Raw genomic sequence first — 15856 nt, 5'->3', positions numbered from 1 at the left:
GTGAGCCAACTTTACCATGCAGTGACCTATGATGGCCACTAGGTGGAAGGCACGCCTTTGTATTTTTTTTCCTTTTTTTTTTTTTTTTTTTTTTGAGTCAGGGTTTCTCTGTGTAACCCTGGCTGTCCTGGAACTCACTCTGTAGACCAGGCTGGCCTCAAACTCAGAAATCCGCCTGCCTCTGCCTCCTGAGTGCTGGGATTACAGGCATGTGCCACCACGCCCAGCCTTATTTATTTCTTTTTTTATTGGATATTTTCTTTATATACATTTCAAGTGTTATCCCCTTCCCCAGTTCCCCAGCCTCCTGGGAACCCCCTATTCCATCCTCCCTCCCCCTGTTTCTGTGAAGGTGTTCAACCACCCACCCACTCCCACCTCCCTGCCCTGGCATTCTCATACACTGGGGCATCAAGCCTTCACAAGATCAAGGGCCTCTCCTCCTACTGATGCCCCACAAGGCCATCTTCTGCTACATATGCATCTGGAGCCATGGGTCCCTCCATGTGTAATTTTTTTTTAATTGGGTAGGGTTCACCAATCCCAGGACAGTAGTGTTTAATTGCAAAAAGAATGAGGCAGACTTCTAAGTCTCTGTGTTTGATATTTCACTTAACCCTCAAGGCAACTGGGAAAAGCCAGTTTCACTAGATCAACAGGAGGTATGTGTCAGGCAACCTTACACAGCCAGCCTTGCCACCTTGGAAAGAACTGACCCATGCTCCCAGTTATCTCCTTTTTAAATATTAGCTTTATTTATTACCGTTATTATGGTCATTTGGGCACACGCAGGCCCCTGGTTGTATGTAGAGGCCAGAGGACCGCTTGTAGGACTTCCCCTCCTCCTGCCGTGAGATTCAGAGATCAAGTCAGGTCAGTGGGATTTTAAGCTCGAAGCATCTTCAGCTAGCTTCCAATTCTTTCTTTACATAAGTTGTGTCTATAGTTCCAAGGCTGCCTCACCCTCCCACCAACCCCCCTTCTCTTGAACGGCTGCAAAATTAAGCTGCCTGCTTAGGAGCAGCCTGATGTTTGACTGTCTTGGGATCCTTTCTTATTTTACTTAAGGTTCTGATAGGGTCTCATAGCCAGAGCTGCCTCCCAAATGTTAGGATAACAAGCATGTGCCACCATGCTCTTTATATTTTGTTTTGCTTTTATCGCTATGTAGCCCAGGCTGGCCTTGAATTCATTATGTAGCCCACATTCACTCCAACCTCACAGCAATCCTCCTGCCTCAGCCTCCCAAGTACTAAAATTCCAGTACTGAGCCACCACATGGGCTTCTATATCCTCTCCCGCCTACCCTCCCCCCACGGCACACATTTCTTCTATGGTCCAGGGGTGTGTTCCCACTCTATTCTGGAGAGTGGCCTGTCATCCAGCCTAGGCAGTCAGAACATGAATTTGGAGCTGTTGGTGACTACCTTTCCCAGTTTGTAAGGGAAATCTGCCTAAGAAACCAACACAAAGGAAAACAGCCAAGAAGTGAGAAGAAACAGGTTTCTGATGAGTACCCTAGCCATTCCCAAAGCTAATAGCCCCAAACTTTCTAATTGACTTTTCCTTGTGCCTATGTGCCTTGAGTTCCCTTCACTTTCAATGTAGAGTTCTGCCTGAGGGCCTGGGGACACACCTCAGAGAAACTGCACTTAACTATTGTGTAGGAGAAGCTCTGGCCTCCAGCCTCTCAGTTGGGGACTGCAGTAAGGAACTAGGTGTGTGTTGGTGTTGTGTTGTTTGTTGTGGTATTAAGGACTGAACCAGGGGCCTGGCTAGGCAAATGCTTTACCGCTGAATTAATAACCCTCAGTATAGACAATCTGCAGTATAAGCAACCCTCATACCACCCCAAAACTACCAAGCTGAGCCTAGCTAATCCTCAGAATTGCAAATCAAAATTGTTTTAGGTCACTGTCATAGGGTTTCTCTTGCTAAGATAAAACACTGACCGAAAGCAACTTGGGAAGGAAACACTTTATCTTAGCTTACATCTCTGGGTAACTCTGAAGGAGATCAGGCCAGGAATGGAAACAGGGCAGCAGCCTGGAGGCAGAAACTGAAGTAGACGCTATGGAAAGGCTCTGTTTACGGCCTGGTTCAGCCTAATTTCTTATAGACCAGGGATGTCACTGCCCACAATGGGCTGAGCACTCCCACATCGATTACTACAGCCTGGTATTCCTTCCTTCCTTTTTTCCTTTCCTTCTTCCCATATCAGTTAGTCTTTGTTCTTTCTTCTCTCTGTCTGTCTGTCTGTCTCTCTCTCTGTCTGTCTGTCTCTCTCTCTGTATGTCTCTGTCTCTGTCTCTCTCTCTGTCTCTCTGTCTCTGTGTGTGTGTGTGTGTGTGTGTGTGTGTGTGTGTGTTTTAAAAAGATAAAAATTCCAATCCTCTCACTACATCCTCCTGCCTCCATTTCCTGAGTTCTGTGATTACAGGTGTGCACCACCGCACCCAATCAGAGAATGCATCTTGACCACACAGTTGGGCTCCTGGGATCATTCTTGAAACCTGAGCCACAGCTAGACACTGAAGCCTCCAGGCCGATACTCTCCTTGTTTCCTGTGAGCGGATGTGAGTAGGATTATCTGTCACTTGCTACTGAGTAGAATCATTCCCTGAAGGTCAGAGAGTTTGATAGTGGCTTCAGGGGTGGGACAAAGGGATGCAAAAAGGTGAATGATTCTTTTACCCCAGCACCTACTGTATGCAGAACCAAGGTCCTAAAACTGAACTCAAAGTCTCCTGGCTACCATTGTGATAAAACGCTACAAAGACAAATCCCAGCATAGCCAGAGTGTGTAACAGAACACAAAACTTATTCTGGTCTGGGACAAGTTACGTCTATTTGAGGAATTAACTTCTTTGTCTGGGGATGTGGATCAAGCCTAGACTGTGCGTGTAAGCCTCGATCTGATGCTGAACTCTACATTCAAACTAGTACTGAGATTAGTTTAGTTGGTAGACTGCCTCCTAAGCACAAACAGAGCCTGAGGTTGGTCAGCAGTACCACATAAACCAGGTGTGGTGGTACAAGCCTATAATGCCAGCATTCAGAAGGCAGAGGCAGGAAGATCAGATGGCCAAGGTACATAGTGACTGGGAGGCCAGATTGGCCTTTATACCCTGTCTCCAAAACTAAAGCAAAATGAGACAAAATAAGACAGAACAAGCTGGGCCACGCATGATTGTATATGCCTTTAATCCCAGCACTCAGGAGACTGAGGCAAGAGGAGGCCAGTTTAAAGCCAGCCTGCACTTAAATACAAGTTCTAGGCCAGCCCAAAGTAGTTAGGAAGACCCTATCTCAAATTAATTAATGTAATTAAGCAGGAGTGGACTGAGAGTGTAGTTCCGTGACGAGAAACTTAGCACATACGAGGCCCTGGTTCCACTCCCAATACGACAAACAGGGATGCGGAGCTAAGCTTAGAGACCAATCAGGACCTGAGTGGTTGGACAGCACCTGCCAAGCAAGGTTCCCAGGCAAGAAAGCAGCATAGGTCTCCTAGGGAAGCAGACCAGATAAAGAGAGACTGGTAGGAGTCAGGTCCCTTAGGACATGTCAGCCAAGGCTAAGGCAGTAGTGGCCAGGTCAGTATGTAGAAATGTGGCTACACAAGTCTGATGGCCTATGTTTAGACTCCAGGAATCCATGGCAAAGCCTAATGTGGTGGCTGGCATAAGGGCTGACACCCAAGGTTGTCCTCTGACTTTCCTACTGTCTTAGTCAGGGTTTCTATTCCTGCATAAAACATCATGACCAAGAAGCAAGTTGGGGAGGAAAGAGTTTATTCAGCTTACACTTCCACACTGCTGTTCATCACTAAAGGAAGTCAGGACTGGAACTCAAGCAGGGTTGGAAGCAGGAGCTGATGCAGAGGCCATGGAGGGATATTTCTTACTGGCTTGCTTCCCCTGGCTTGCTCAGCTTGTTTTCTTATAGAACCCAGGACTACCAGCCCAGGAATGGCACCACCCACAAGGGGCCCTGCCCCCTTGATCACTAATTGAGAAAATGCCCCACAGCTGGATCTCATGGAGGCATTTCCTCAAGGGAGGCTCCTTTCTCTGTGACAACTCCATCTTGTGTCAAGTTGACACACAGAACCAGTCAGTACACACACACACACACACACACACACACACACACAGAGGACACATAATTAAATAATAAATACACTTTCAGAAGATGAAAGCAGTAAGTACCAGGGATATACCAGGGCGCTTTAAGTTCAGGGACCTGTCAGCAGCACTGAGGAACAGAACACAGACTACATGACGGGATCCTAAATGTTCCACGGGGTTCAGCTGATCTCCCAGAGGCGGGTGGGAAGGGTCACAAGATCCTCACATGAAGTTCAGCCACTCCCTGCTACCTACTGTAGTCAACCCTGCTTGAACCCTGCATGTTCTCTAGAGCATAGACTGAGACTCCATCTATGCAGCTGAGGAAGCCGGCACCCCTGCTGTGTAGACTTTCTGGCTCAGAAGACACATGCTCATCTATAGGGTGCTATAAGCTTGGGCAACAGTAGACCTTACAGAAGTGGGGGTTTTTTGGGGGGGGAGGGAGTCAAGACAGGGTTTCTCTGTGTAGCCCTGGCTGTCCTGGAACTCACTCTGTAGACAAGGCTGGCCTCGAACTCAGAAATCCCACCTGCCTCTGCCTCCCAGAGTGCTGGGATCACAGGTGTGCGCCACCACCTTCCGGCCAAGAAATAGTCTTTAAGAGTTATTTATATGAATACACTGTAGCTGTCTTCTTGCATACCAGAAGAGGGCATCAGATCTCGTTATAGATAGTTGTGAGCCACCCCGTGGTTGCTGGAAATTGAACTCAGGACCTCTGGAAGAGCAGTCAGTGCTCTTAACCACTGAGCCATCTCTCCAGCCCACCTTATGGAAGTTAAAGATAATGTCCACATACCTTTCCTTCCTTCCTTCCTTCCTTCCTTCCTTCCTTCCTTCCTTCCTTCCTTCCTTCCTTCCTTCTTCTCTCCCTCCCTCCCTCCCTCCCTCCCTCCCTCCCTCTTTCCCTCTTTGCCTCTCTCCCTTTCTTTTCTCTGAGATGGTAGGCCAGGCTGGAGGGGTAACCTCCAATGGGACCTCAGGGCATGGCTCTTTTACTTTTGTCTTTACGCACTGTGGCTCCAGCCCAGGGCTCCGTGTGTGTGTGTGTGTGTGTGTGTGTGTGTGTGTGTGTGTGTGTGTGTGTGAGTCAGCTACATCCCAGCCCCCACAACTTTTCCTACTTCCTTCTTTTCAAGATGTCAGATTTAACACCCGCCTTGTAATGGCCAACTAATTTCTACCACATAGAACATGGCAGGAAGGCCAGGCTGTTTGGATGTCCTGGACAAAGGTCAGAGGTTATCAGCATTTGTTCTTCTAGGGGGCCTGAGTTCGGTTCCAGCTCCCACACAGCAGTTTGCAACAATCTTTAACCCCAGATCCCTCCTTCCAGGGGATCCGGCCCCTTTGGACTCCCACGCATTCACATGGCGGACATACAGACATTCAGGCAGAATGCTCATATAGATTAAAAAATGAAATAATTTCATTTAAAATATGTTTTGAATGGCCACAGTGTGGTTCCTCACGAGTGACATAGTGGTTACTGCACCGGCCACCTTCTCTCTCAGACTTCGGACACAGGGACACCAGCCAGAGTGTGCTGAGGACCCTGGAGTAGTCTGAGAGGAAGGCTCTCAAGGAGAGAGATGGAGACCTCCTGCCAATAGCTAAGATTCTCAGTGTACGCAGGTCCCAGTCCTCCTCCTAGCCCATCTGTGCATTTCCTTATAAAATCCAGTGTTAGCAAAGAGCTCTAGGAACTCAGTTTTTCAAGAATACCCTAACCCGGTGTCATCCAGCCAGGCTACTTACGGTCCACCCACTCCCTACGCACTCCCTGCCCACCTTGACCCCAGGAGTCTGATCAGTCCCTGCTAGGTCAGTTGAACAGAATGCCCCTTATCCCTGAAGGCTCCTCTTAGTGCTGTTCTGCCCCAGAGGCCCTTGGCTCACTTCTCCATGCTGCATTTAGAGTTACCCCATCTCTGCCCCCCAGTAATAAGATCCAGGACAGTACCAGTCCTGGTGCCTATTACAATGGTCCTAAATAAGAGTTATTTATATGAATACACTGTAGCTGTCTTCTTGCATACCAGAAGAGGGCATCAGATCTCATTAATCTTCCTCATTAATCTGTACCAAATATGTCTGCCATGGGTTTTACTGTTTTGACTGATTTGGTTAATTGTTTTGTTTTGTTTTGTTTTGTTTAGACACAATCTCAAGTAGCCTAGGCTGTCCCACAGGAAGAAACGGAAGTTCAAGGTCAATTTTCAATACTGTGCTCCGGGTCAGCCGGGTCTACAAGTTACCCTGTCTTGAGGTTTGTTTGTTTTTTGTTTTTTTTTTAAAGGTACAAATTAGCCCTGGGCAAACCTGTCTCCTTTTCTTCTTTCCCCAGCACACACAGGCCCCTGTGGAGAGCACAGCCCTTCCTTCCTTGCCTCCCGTCTGGTGCTCTCCTGTCCAATCCCCACCTCTCGGCTTCATTTGGTTTTCCTGCCGCATGAAGCCCCAGACAGGCCACAATCCATCAGAGGGTTCCACCCTGGCGCCTTGGCATCTGCTGCTCTTATGCCTAGCAATGGCCGCCTTCACCATGTCTGCCTCTCTTTATCTCTGTCCAGATGTCCCACCAGGTACCTGCTACCCAACATCCTGAACTTTCCCCTGATGTTCCCTCTTAAGCCCCCTGACCTTTCCTGACTACACATCTATGTCCACATCTCTTTCTGGTAACAACAGCCCTTCTGTTCTTTGATGGTGCCTTGGTTTTCCTGTCTATGTGAATTCTCCCTATCTGTTGTGGAGCCCATGTGTCCCAAGCCAGCCATGGGTAAGAGATTACAGCCCCTCCCTGTAATCCCAGCATGCAGGAGACTGAGGATCAAGAGGAGGCTAGCCAGGCCAGTCTGGGCTATATAGTGACAATCTCTTTTGAAAAAGAGAAGGTAGGTGGAGAGATGGTTCTGTGATTAAGAAAACCTTCTGGGGTGGGGAGGGGCTGGAGAGATGGCTTAGCGGTTAAGAGCACTGACTGCTCTTCCAAAGGTCCTAAGTTCAAATCCCAGCAACCACATGGTGGCTAACAACCATCTGTAATGAGATCAGATGCCCTCCTCTGGGGTGTCTGAAGATAGCTACAGTGTACTTATATATAATAAATAAATAAATCTTTAAAAAAGAAAAAAATAAAACTCGCTGGGTTCAATTCCCAGCACTCACATGATGATCGATAAAACATCTACAACTCTAGTTCCAGAGTACTCTATGCCTTCTTCTGGCCTCCCTGGCACCAGGCACATACATGGTGCACATATGTACATAGAAGCAAAAACACCCATACATCTAAATAAATCTTTTTTGTTTTGTATTTGTTTTGTTTTGGATGTCCTACCATGTAACCCTGACTGTCCTGGAACTCATTCTGTAGACCCATCTAGCCTGGAACTTTCAGAGTTCTTCCTACATCTGCTTCCCAAATTCCAGGCTTTAAGGCATGTGCCACTACTCCTGGATAAATCATCAAAAGTACATACATACATACATACATACATGTATACATATGTGCATGTACACACATAATGCATGCATGTATACACATACATGTATACATATGTGCATATACACATAATGCATGCATGTATAAATGAATAAATCATCAAAAGTGCATACATACATGCATGCATATATACATGCATGCATATGTGTACACACATGCATACATACATGTATACATTCATGCATGCATGCATATGTGTACACGCATGCATACATACATGTATACATTCATGCATGCATACACATGCAAGCATACATGTATACATATGTGCATGTACACCCATAATGCATGCATGTATACACACATACATGTATACATATGTGCATATATATACATAATGCATGCATATATACATGCATGCATGCATGCACATGTGTGCGTACATGCATGTATACATACATGTATAATACGTGCATACACATGCATACATACAGGAGAGCTCAGAGGTTAAATCAAGGCACTGGCTGCCAAGCCTGCTGACCTGAGTTTGATCCGAAAAACCTAGGTAAAGGTGGGAGCCGAGAGCTGACTCCACAGAGCTTTCCTCTGGCCTCCACACATCTGTTCTGTGTAGCACAAGTCCCCCAATAATAATAGATTTAATTTAATTTATAAAGGAATATCCTGTCTCTTGGGCTATTGTGATTTACTTAGAAATGAGCATAAACATACACTCCACGCATGGGAACCATCTGGGTCCTGTACTGGGACTAATTAAGACTCTCCGGGGAGCTGTAACTGTGGAAGCCTAGAGCGGCCTGGGAGAGCTGTCTTTGAAGAAACCAAAAATTACCCTCCCCCTTCTGTTTTGTTTGGGTTTTCGTCTTTTTTATTTTTTTAAACAAGCCTGACTGATTGGAACTCACTATATACAGCAGGCTGGCCTTGAACTTGTGGGGATGCCACCTCCATCCTGCCTCCCTACGCTGGGACTACAGACCTGCACCCCCACACCCAGCCTGCCATGTAGACAAGGCTGCCCTTGACTCTCTAGCCGTCTTCCTGCCTCAACCTCTCAAGCACAGGATGGCAGACGTGGGCCCTGGTGTCGGCTCCTTGAAGTCTTTTCTTTTAAGATTTATTTATTATTATATGTAAGTACACTGTAACTGTGTTCAGACACTCCAGAAGAGGGCATCAGATCCCATTACAGATGGTTGTGAGCCACCATGTGGTTGCTGGGATTTGAACTCAGGACCTTGAGAAGAACAGTCAGTGCACTTAACCATTGAGCCATCTCTCCAGCTCTTAACTTGAAGTCTTTTCAAGTCCCTGTTGGTCACAAGAACCTTGTCTACATTTCTGGGTGACGGTTGGGTCTAAAGTGGCTATGTCCACATTGACCATGTCTTGCTGAGCACAGACCGTGTGCCAGCATCTGTCTCATGCCTCTCACACCGTCACAGTGGATCATATGAAAGCACCAGACTTCACAGAAAGTAAAGGAGGCTTGGAATGAGTCCTCCATGACCACATAGTTGATTTTCGGGTACAGCCTTTAAACAGCCATCTGTGGGGCTGGAGAGGTAGCACAGTGGTTAGGAACACTGGCTGCTCTTCCAGAGGTCCTGAGTTCAATTTCCAGCAACCACATGGTGGCTCACAACCATCTGTTATGTGATCTTATGCTGGGGGGGGGGGGGGGGTTGCGGAATACAGAGATGGCTCAGTGGTTAAGAGTACTGGCTAGCAGGGTGGTGGTGGCACATGCTTTTAATCCCAGCACTTGGGAGGCAGAGGCAGGCGGATTTCTGATGTTCGAGTCTAGCCTGGTCTACAGAGTGAGCTCCAGGACAGCCAGGGCTACACAGAGAAACCCTGTCTCGAAACAAAACAAAACAAAACAAAACAAAACAAAAAAAAGAGTACTGGCTATTCTTCCAGAGGTCCTGAGTCCAATTCCCATCATGTGGCAGCTCACAACTGTCTATTATGTGATCTGATGCCCTAGCACTCATATAAATTTAAAGATTTATTTATTATGTATACTGTTCTGTCTGCATATATGCCTGTATGCCAGAAGAGGGCATCAGACCTCATTATAAATGGTCATGAACCATTATGGCGTTGCTGGGAATTGAACTCAGGACCTTTGGAAGAACAGTTAGTACTATTAACCTCTGAGCCATCTCTCCAACCCAATCAGTAAATCTTTAGACAGCCGTTCAGATGCTATAACTGGCCCCTCTACTCTGATCAGTGCACCAGATCTCCTGAAGCCTGTAAGGAAAGGGGCTGGAGAGCTGGCTCAGAGGTTAAGAGCACTGGCTGCTCTTCCAGAGGTCCTGAGTTCAATTCCCAGCAACCACATAGTGGCTCACAACCATCTATAATGGGAACTGATGCCCTCTTCTGGAGTGTGTATTTACAGACATGAAGTAAATAAATTAATTGAAAAAAAAAAGAGGCCAGGCAGTGATGGCACATGCCTTTAATCCCAGCACTTACAAAACAAAACAAAACAAAACAGTAGCGGGAGGGGCTAGAGCTAAAGTGGCTTAGCAGTTAAGAACAGGCCATGTGGGCAGTTAAGAGCGCTGACTGCTCTGCCTCTTGTTTGTTTGTTTGTGTGTTTGTTTTTTTGAGACAGGGTTTCTCTGTGTAGCCCTGGCTGTCCTGGAATTCACTCTGTAGACCAGGCTGGCCTCGAACTCAGAAATCTGCCTGCCTCTGCCTCCCAAGTGCTTGGATTAAGGTGTGCGCCACCGCCGCCCGGCCTGACAGCTCTCCCGAAGGTCCTGAGTTCAAATCCTAGCAACCACATGGTGGCTCACAACCATCCATAACGAGATCTGACTCCCTCTTCTGGAGTGTCTGAAGACAGATACAGTGTACATATATAATTAATAAATAAATCTTAAAAAAAAAAGAGAGAGAGAAAGAAAAAGCTGGGAGAAAAGAAAAGGCCAGAAGAGAGCTGTTAGCCACCATGTGGGTGCTGGGCGCTGATCCTGCTCCTTTTCAAGAGTAGCCAGTACTGTGAAGCCAAGAGCAGCCTCGGGCACTGCCCTGCACAGTCTTTCTGTGATGTGTCACTCACTCACAGGAATATATATGTCTTCAACCATTACTCGCTATCATCATTGTGTGGACAATTAGAACGAACATGCAGGAATCTAGATGGTATACAGCCTGTGGCACCCCTGTGCTATATGCTGTGTCTGTGTGGTGCAGTCTACTGCTCTTAGACTACAGACCTATGTAGCACACTATTGTACTGAATACTGTAGACAATTCTAACATGGTGTTGCTTGTGTCTCCAAACATACTGGAACACAGTAAAGGAACAGTGAAGTACCAGCCATTGGATGTTTCTCTCCATTCTAATCCTATAGGACCCCCATTGAATACATGGTCTGTGGTTGGCTAGAATGTCTTGTTTTGTTTGTTTGTTTGTTGCCTTTTTGCTTTTTGTTTTTTGTTTTTTCAAGACAGGGTTTCTCTGTGTAGCCCTGGCTGTCCTGGAACTCATTCTGTAGACCAGGCTGGCCTCGAACTCAGAAATCTGCCTGCCTCTGCCTCCCAAGTGCTGAGATTACAGGCATGCGTGTGTCACCACCGCCACCGCTGCCGCCACCGCCTTAGAATGTCTTAATATAACATGGGACTGTACTTTAAAACCCTCTTGTCTTAGTCAGCGTTTCTATTTCTGCACAAACACCATGACCAAGAAGCAAGGTGGGGAGGAAAGGGTTTATTCAGCTTACACCTTTCATATTGTTGTTCATCACTAAAGGAAGTCAGGGCTGGAACTCAAGCAGGCCAGGAAGCAGGAGCTGATGCAGAGGCCACGGACGGATGTTCCTTACTGGCTTGCTTCCCCTGGTTTGCTCAGCTTGCCTTTTTATAGAATCCGGGACTACCAGCCCAGGGATGGCACCACCCTCAAGGGGCCCTCTCCACTTGATCACTAATTGAGAAAATGCCTTACAGCTGGATCTCATGGAGGCCGTTCCTCAACTGAAGTTCTTTTCTCTGTGATAATTCCAGCTTGTGTCAAGTTGACACACAATACCAGCCAGTACATCTCTCAAAATCAAAATTGCTTGGAAAGAAATAAAACAAAGAAGAAAGATGAGACCTAGGTCAAAGGATGGGATCAGAACTGAGGCGAGAGCGGGGCCCAGGCAGAGGCTGGGCTGGCTCGGTGGCAGCCCTTCCACACAGCCCAGTGTTTGTTTCCTGAGCCAGGCTTCGGGCCAAGAGCAATAGCACCGCACCAGGAAGCCTCTGCCCTTGCCCCCAATAACTGTACCCTGCCAGCAGGTGGGGGTAAGTGAGGACTGGCCTCCAGAGACCGTCCTCCCCCTGCCCGGCGCTCTAGGGACACAGAGTCTGTAAACTTCTGCCGGTGGCTTGGTATGCCATGGGGAGAGAAGCATCTGCCCCAGCTCCCACATTCCTTGTCTTCCCGTGTCCCTTCTAGGAAATGTTGGGAGCCCGGAAGCCAGTGTGATGGCTCGCACCTGTAATCCAAGTACTCGACACGAGGAAAGAGAATTACTAAAAGTTCAAGGCCAGCCTGAGCTACACAGTGCATTTCAGAACAACTGGGAGTATATAGCCAGATTGTGTCTCAAAAGAAAAGAAGGAAGGAAGGAAGGGAGGGAGGAAGGGAGAGAGGAAGAAAAAGAAAAAAGATATAAGAGACAGGGCTGGAGAGATGGCTCAGTGGTTAAGAGCACTGATTGCTCTTCCAGAGGTCCTGAGTTCAATTCCCAGCAACCACATGGTGGCTCACAACCATCCATAATGAGGTCTGATGCCCTCTTCTGGTGTGTCTGAAGACAGCTACAGTGTACTCATCATGTATATAAAATAAACAAATAAAATCTTAAAAAAATAAAAGATCCAAGAGCCGGAGGATGCTACCCTTCCTCTGCCTCTCCCTCCGCCACTCCCTCTTCCTTTCTCCTTCCCTAAGGTAAGTTATCTTACTTATCTGCCCAGAGGTGGTGTCTGCTGTACTGCTTTACCCAGGAAATGTTGGAATTTAAATTAGTTCATGAAGTCAGGGTGTGGTGGCTCACACCTCCCAGAATGGAACAGGAGTGCACACAGGAAGAACAAGGGTGCACACAGGAAGCTGAGTGACCTAGAAGTGAGCCTGCTCCCACAGAATGGGGCACATCACATAACAAACCTTCAATAAAATACTTGCCAGTTGAGCGACTGACTGACTGACTGACAGTTCAGTCAAGAGATTTAGAGGACATATCTTGGGAACTGGGGGCAATCTGAGGGCCTAGGGAACCTTGAAAGACAGTGGGGTTACAGGAAGCTCCTCGTTAATTAGCCCCAGGCTCAGGAAACACCCCAGAGTTGGAATGAAATCTGAGTTGTAGAGTCGAGTTCCTGTTGTCACAAGGGCCACAAGGACTGAATTTAATACGTGAAGTCCTTGAAGGGCTGGAGGAAGAGAGTTCCTGAGTCCTGAGGCGGTCTCTCTGCAAAACAGGTCCTCCACCCAGAAGCTTCCTTCCTTCTGGACACTTTTGAGGGGCTAGACTGTTGACTGGGGGATCATGCTAAACTTTTCTCTCCCCCCCCCACCCTGAGTGTGTGCATGTGTGTGTGTGCATGTGTGTTTGGCACCCTTATGGTGGCTCACAACCATTCATAACTCCAGTTTCAGGGGATCCAATATCTTCTGGCCTCCAAATCATCACATGTGTTTGGTGGTGCACAGCCATACATGCATTCAAAATAATGAAGTTAAAGTGTAAATAAGATTAAAAGTAAAGATAGGAATGGTGGCTCAGTGGTTTAGAGTGTGCACCGTTTCCTCCCGGACCCCACACTGATGATGGTTCAGGATGACAGTAACACACATGAGCACACACACATACAATATATATATATATATATATATATATATATATATATATATATATATATATATATATTTTTTTTTTTAGGAAAGGAAGCTGCTGCTTCCCAGACAGGCTCTCATCCCTGGGTGATAACCAGGAGCTGTGCAGATGACCTGAGTTGTGCTTTTTTTTTCCAAAGCACTTCAGAGAAGCAAAATCCGGGGACTTCAGATGAAGTAGAGCCTGGCTGGCCTCATAGTTAAGCCATAGTCCACTTGCTTGACACATGAGCTGGTAGATGAGACAGATCGGAGCCAGGTGGGGGTGGCATTCTCTGAAGACACCTACTGTGTGCCAGGCACTTGAGATACAAAAGTGAGGTCCAAGGATTCAGTTCCTGGCTCCCGGGAGCTTAACGTTTCCCAGCTGCTTAAGTGAGTAACTATTCAGTTACGGTCTGCAAAGTGGGGCGAGGAAAGAATGTCTCTCGGTGCTCGCAGGTCGGATATGAACTTGTGAATTCCCCTTCCAGCGAGTCTTTTCAGCAGCCTACTGTCATTTACTGACTTGCTGAGGAGCAAATGAAGACAGGACAAGGCTGATAGATAGCACTGAGAGTCGGGGCCCATCCCCCTCTCCATCCTAACAAAGGGGACTTGGCAAATCCCCACGGCTGTCCTGGGGCCTCAAACTGAGACCCAAGAACCAGACCAAGAGGGAGCAGTTCAGACTAGGAACGGGATGCATGAGCAAAGGCCCAGGGGTAGGATGGGGAGCAACACACGAGGAGGGAGGTCTGCACAATGACAGAGGACCAGGACACAATGTCGTGCCAACACTATCTATGTAAAAACCGTTGAGAAAGTATTTTTTAAGAGTTATTTATTTTATGTATGTGAATGTACTGTAGCTGTCTTCAGACACAGCCGAAGAGGGGAGAGGGTATCAGGTCCCATTACAGATGGTTGTGAGCCACCATGTGGTTGCTGGGAATTGAACTCAGGACCTCAGGAAGAGCAGTCAGTGTTCTTAACCACTGAGCCATCTCTCCAGTATTTGAAAATTCACTGGGGCCTGGATGGTGGCTCCCACCTGTAATCACCCACCCAAGTACAATCCAGGCTCCATGCACTTTCTGAGATCACATGACTCTAGGGTCCTGTAGCCACAGACATTCCTGTAATCTCGGTCCTTTGGAGGCAGAGGCAGGAGGATTATTGCAAGAAGGAGGACAAGATGGCCTTCACAGAAGAATTTCACACCAGCCTCAATTACATAACAAGAGCCTGTCCTCAAAAAACCAAAACCAAATAAACTTTAGCAGTAAAGTTTAAGGGCCAAAGAAATACTTCCCTAATTAAAAGCACTGGTTACCATTTCAGAGGATCTGTAGGATCTGGGTTCAAGTCTATAATTCCAGTTCCAGAAAATTGTCCCTCTTCTGGTATCTGCAGGCAATTAGATAAACATTCGAGCAAAATGTAAAAATTTTTTTTAAAGTAAAGCTTTTAAAAGTAAAATTAAAACTTTTTTTTTTTTTTTTTTTTGAGACAGGGTTTCTCTGTGTAGCCCTGGCTGTCCTGGAGCTCACTCTGTAGACCAGCGGATCTTGAACTCAGAAATCTGCCTGCCTCTGTCTCCCAAGTGCTGGGATTAAAGGCATGCACCACCACCGCCCGGCTCAAAACACAACTTTTTTTACACATTAAAGTATAAAATTTAAATTTAGAAAAGAACAAGTTAGGGGGCAGCTGGAGAGATGGCTTAACAGTGCTGGCTGCTCTTCCAGAGGACCCTGGGTTCAATTCCCAGCACCTATTTGGCCGGTCATAACTATAACTCCAGTTTCAGGGAATCCTACATTTTCACACAGACATACATGGAGGGAAAACAGCAGTACGTATAAAATAAAATAAAATAAAATAAAAAGTCACTTTTTTTTTTACACTAGACTTTAAACTTTTTTTTTGTTTTATTTTTTTTTTTTTTTGTTTTTTCAAGACAGGGTTTTTCTGTGTAGCCCTGGCTGTCCTGGAACTCACTCTGTAGACCAGGCTGGCCTCGAACTCAGAAATCTGATTGCCTCTGCCTCCCAAGTGCTGGGATTAAAGACGTGCACCACCACTGCCAGGCTAGACTTTAAACTTAAAGCCTCATACATGCAAATGCTTGACCGCTAAGCTGGTTTTTTTTTGGGGGGGGGGTTGTTGTTGTTTGTTGTTTTGTTTTGTTTCTTTTTTTTTTTCTTTTCAGACAGGGTCTTATTAAGTTGCCAAGTCGGTTGTGCCTTAGCCTTCTAAGTAAATGAGATTACTAGACCCGGTCTGGATATGTATTTTATTTTATTTGTTTTAAATTATTTATATATTTAGTTGGTTAGTTGGTCTTGGTTTGGTAGTTTT

The sequence above is a fragment of the Apodemus sylvaticus genome, chromosome 14 (genome assembly GCF_947179515.1).
Source record: "Apodemus sylvaticus chromosome 14, mApoSyl1.1, whole genome shotgun sequence".
Classification (NCBI taxonomy): Eukaryota; Metazoa; Chordata; class Mammalia; order Rodentia; family Muridae; genus Apodemus; species Apodemus sylvaticus.
The sequence above is the reverse complement of the archived record's forward strand: the minus strand, read 5'-3'. Positions refer to the sequence as shown.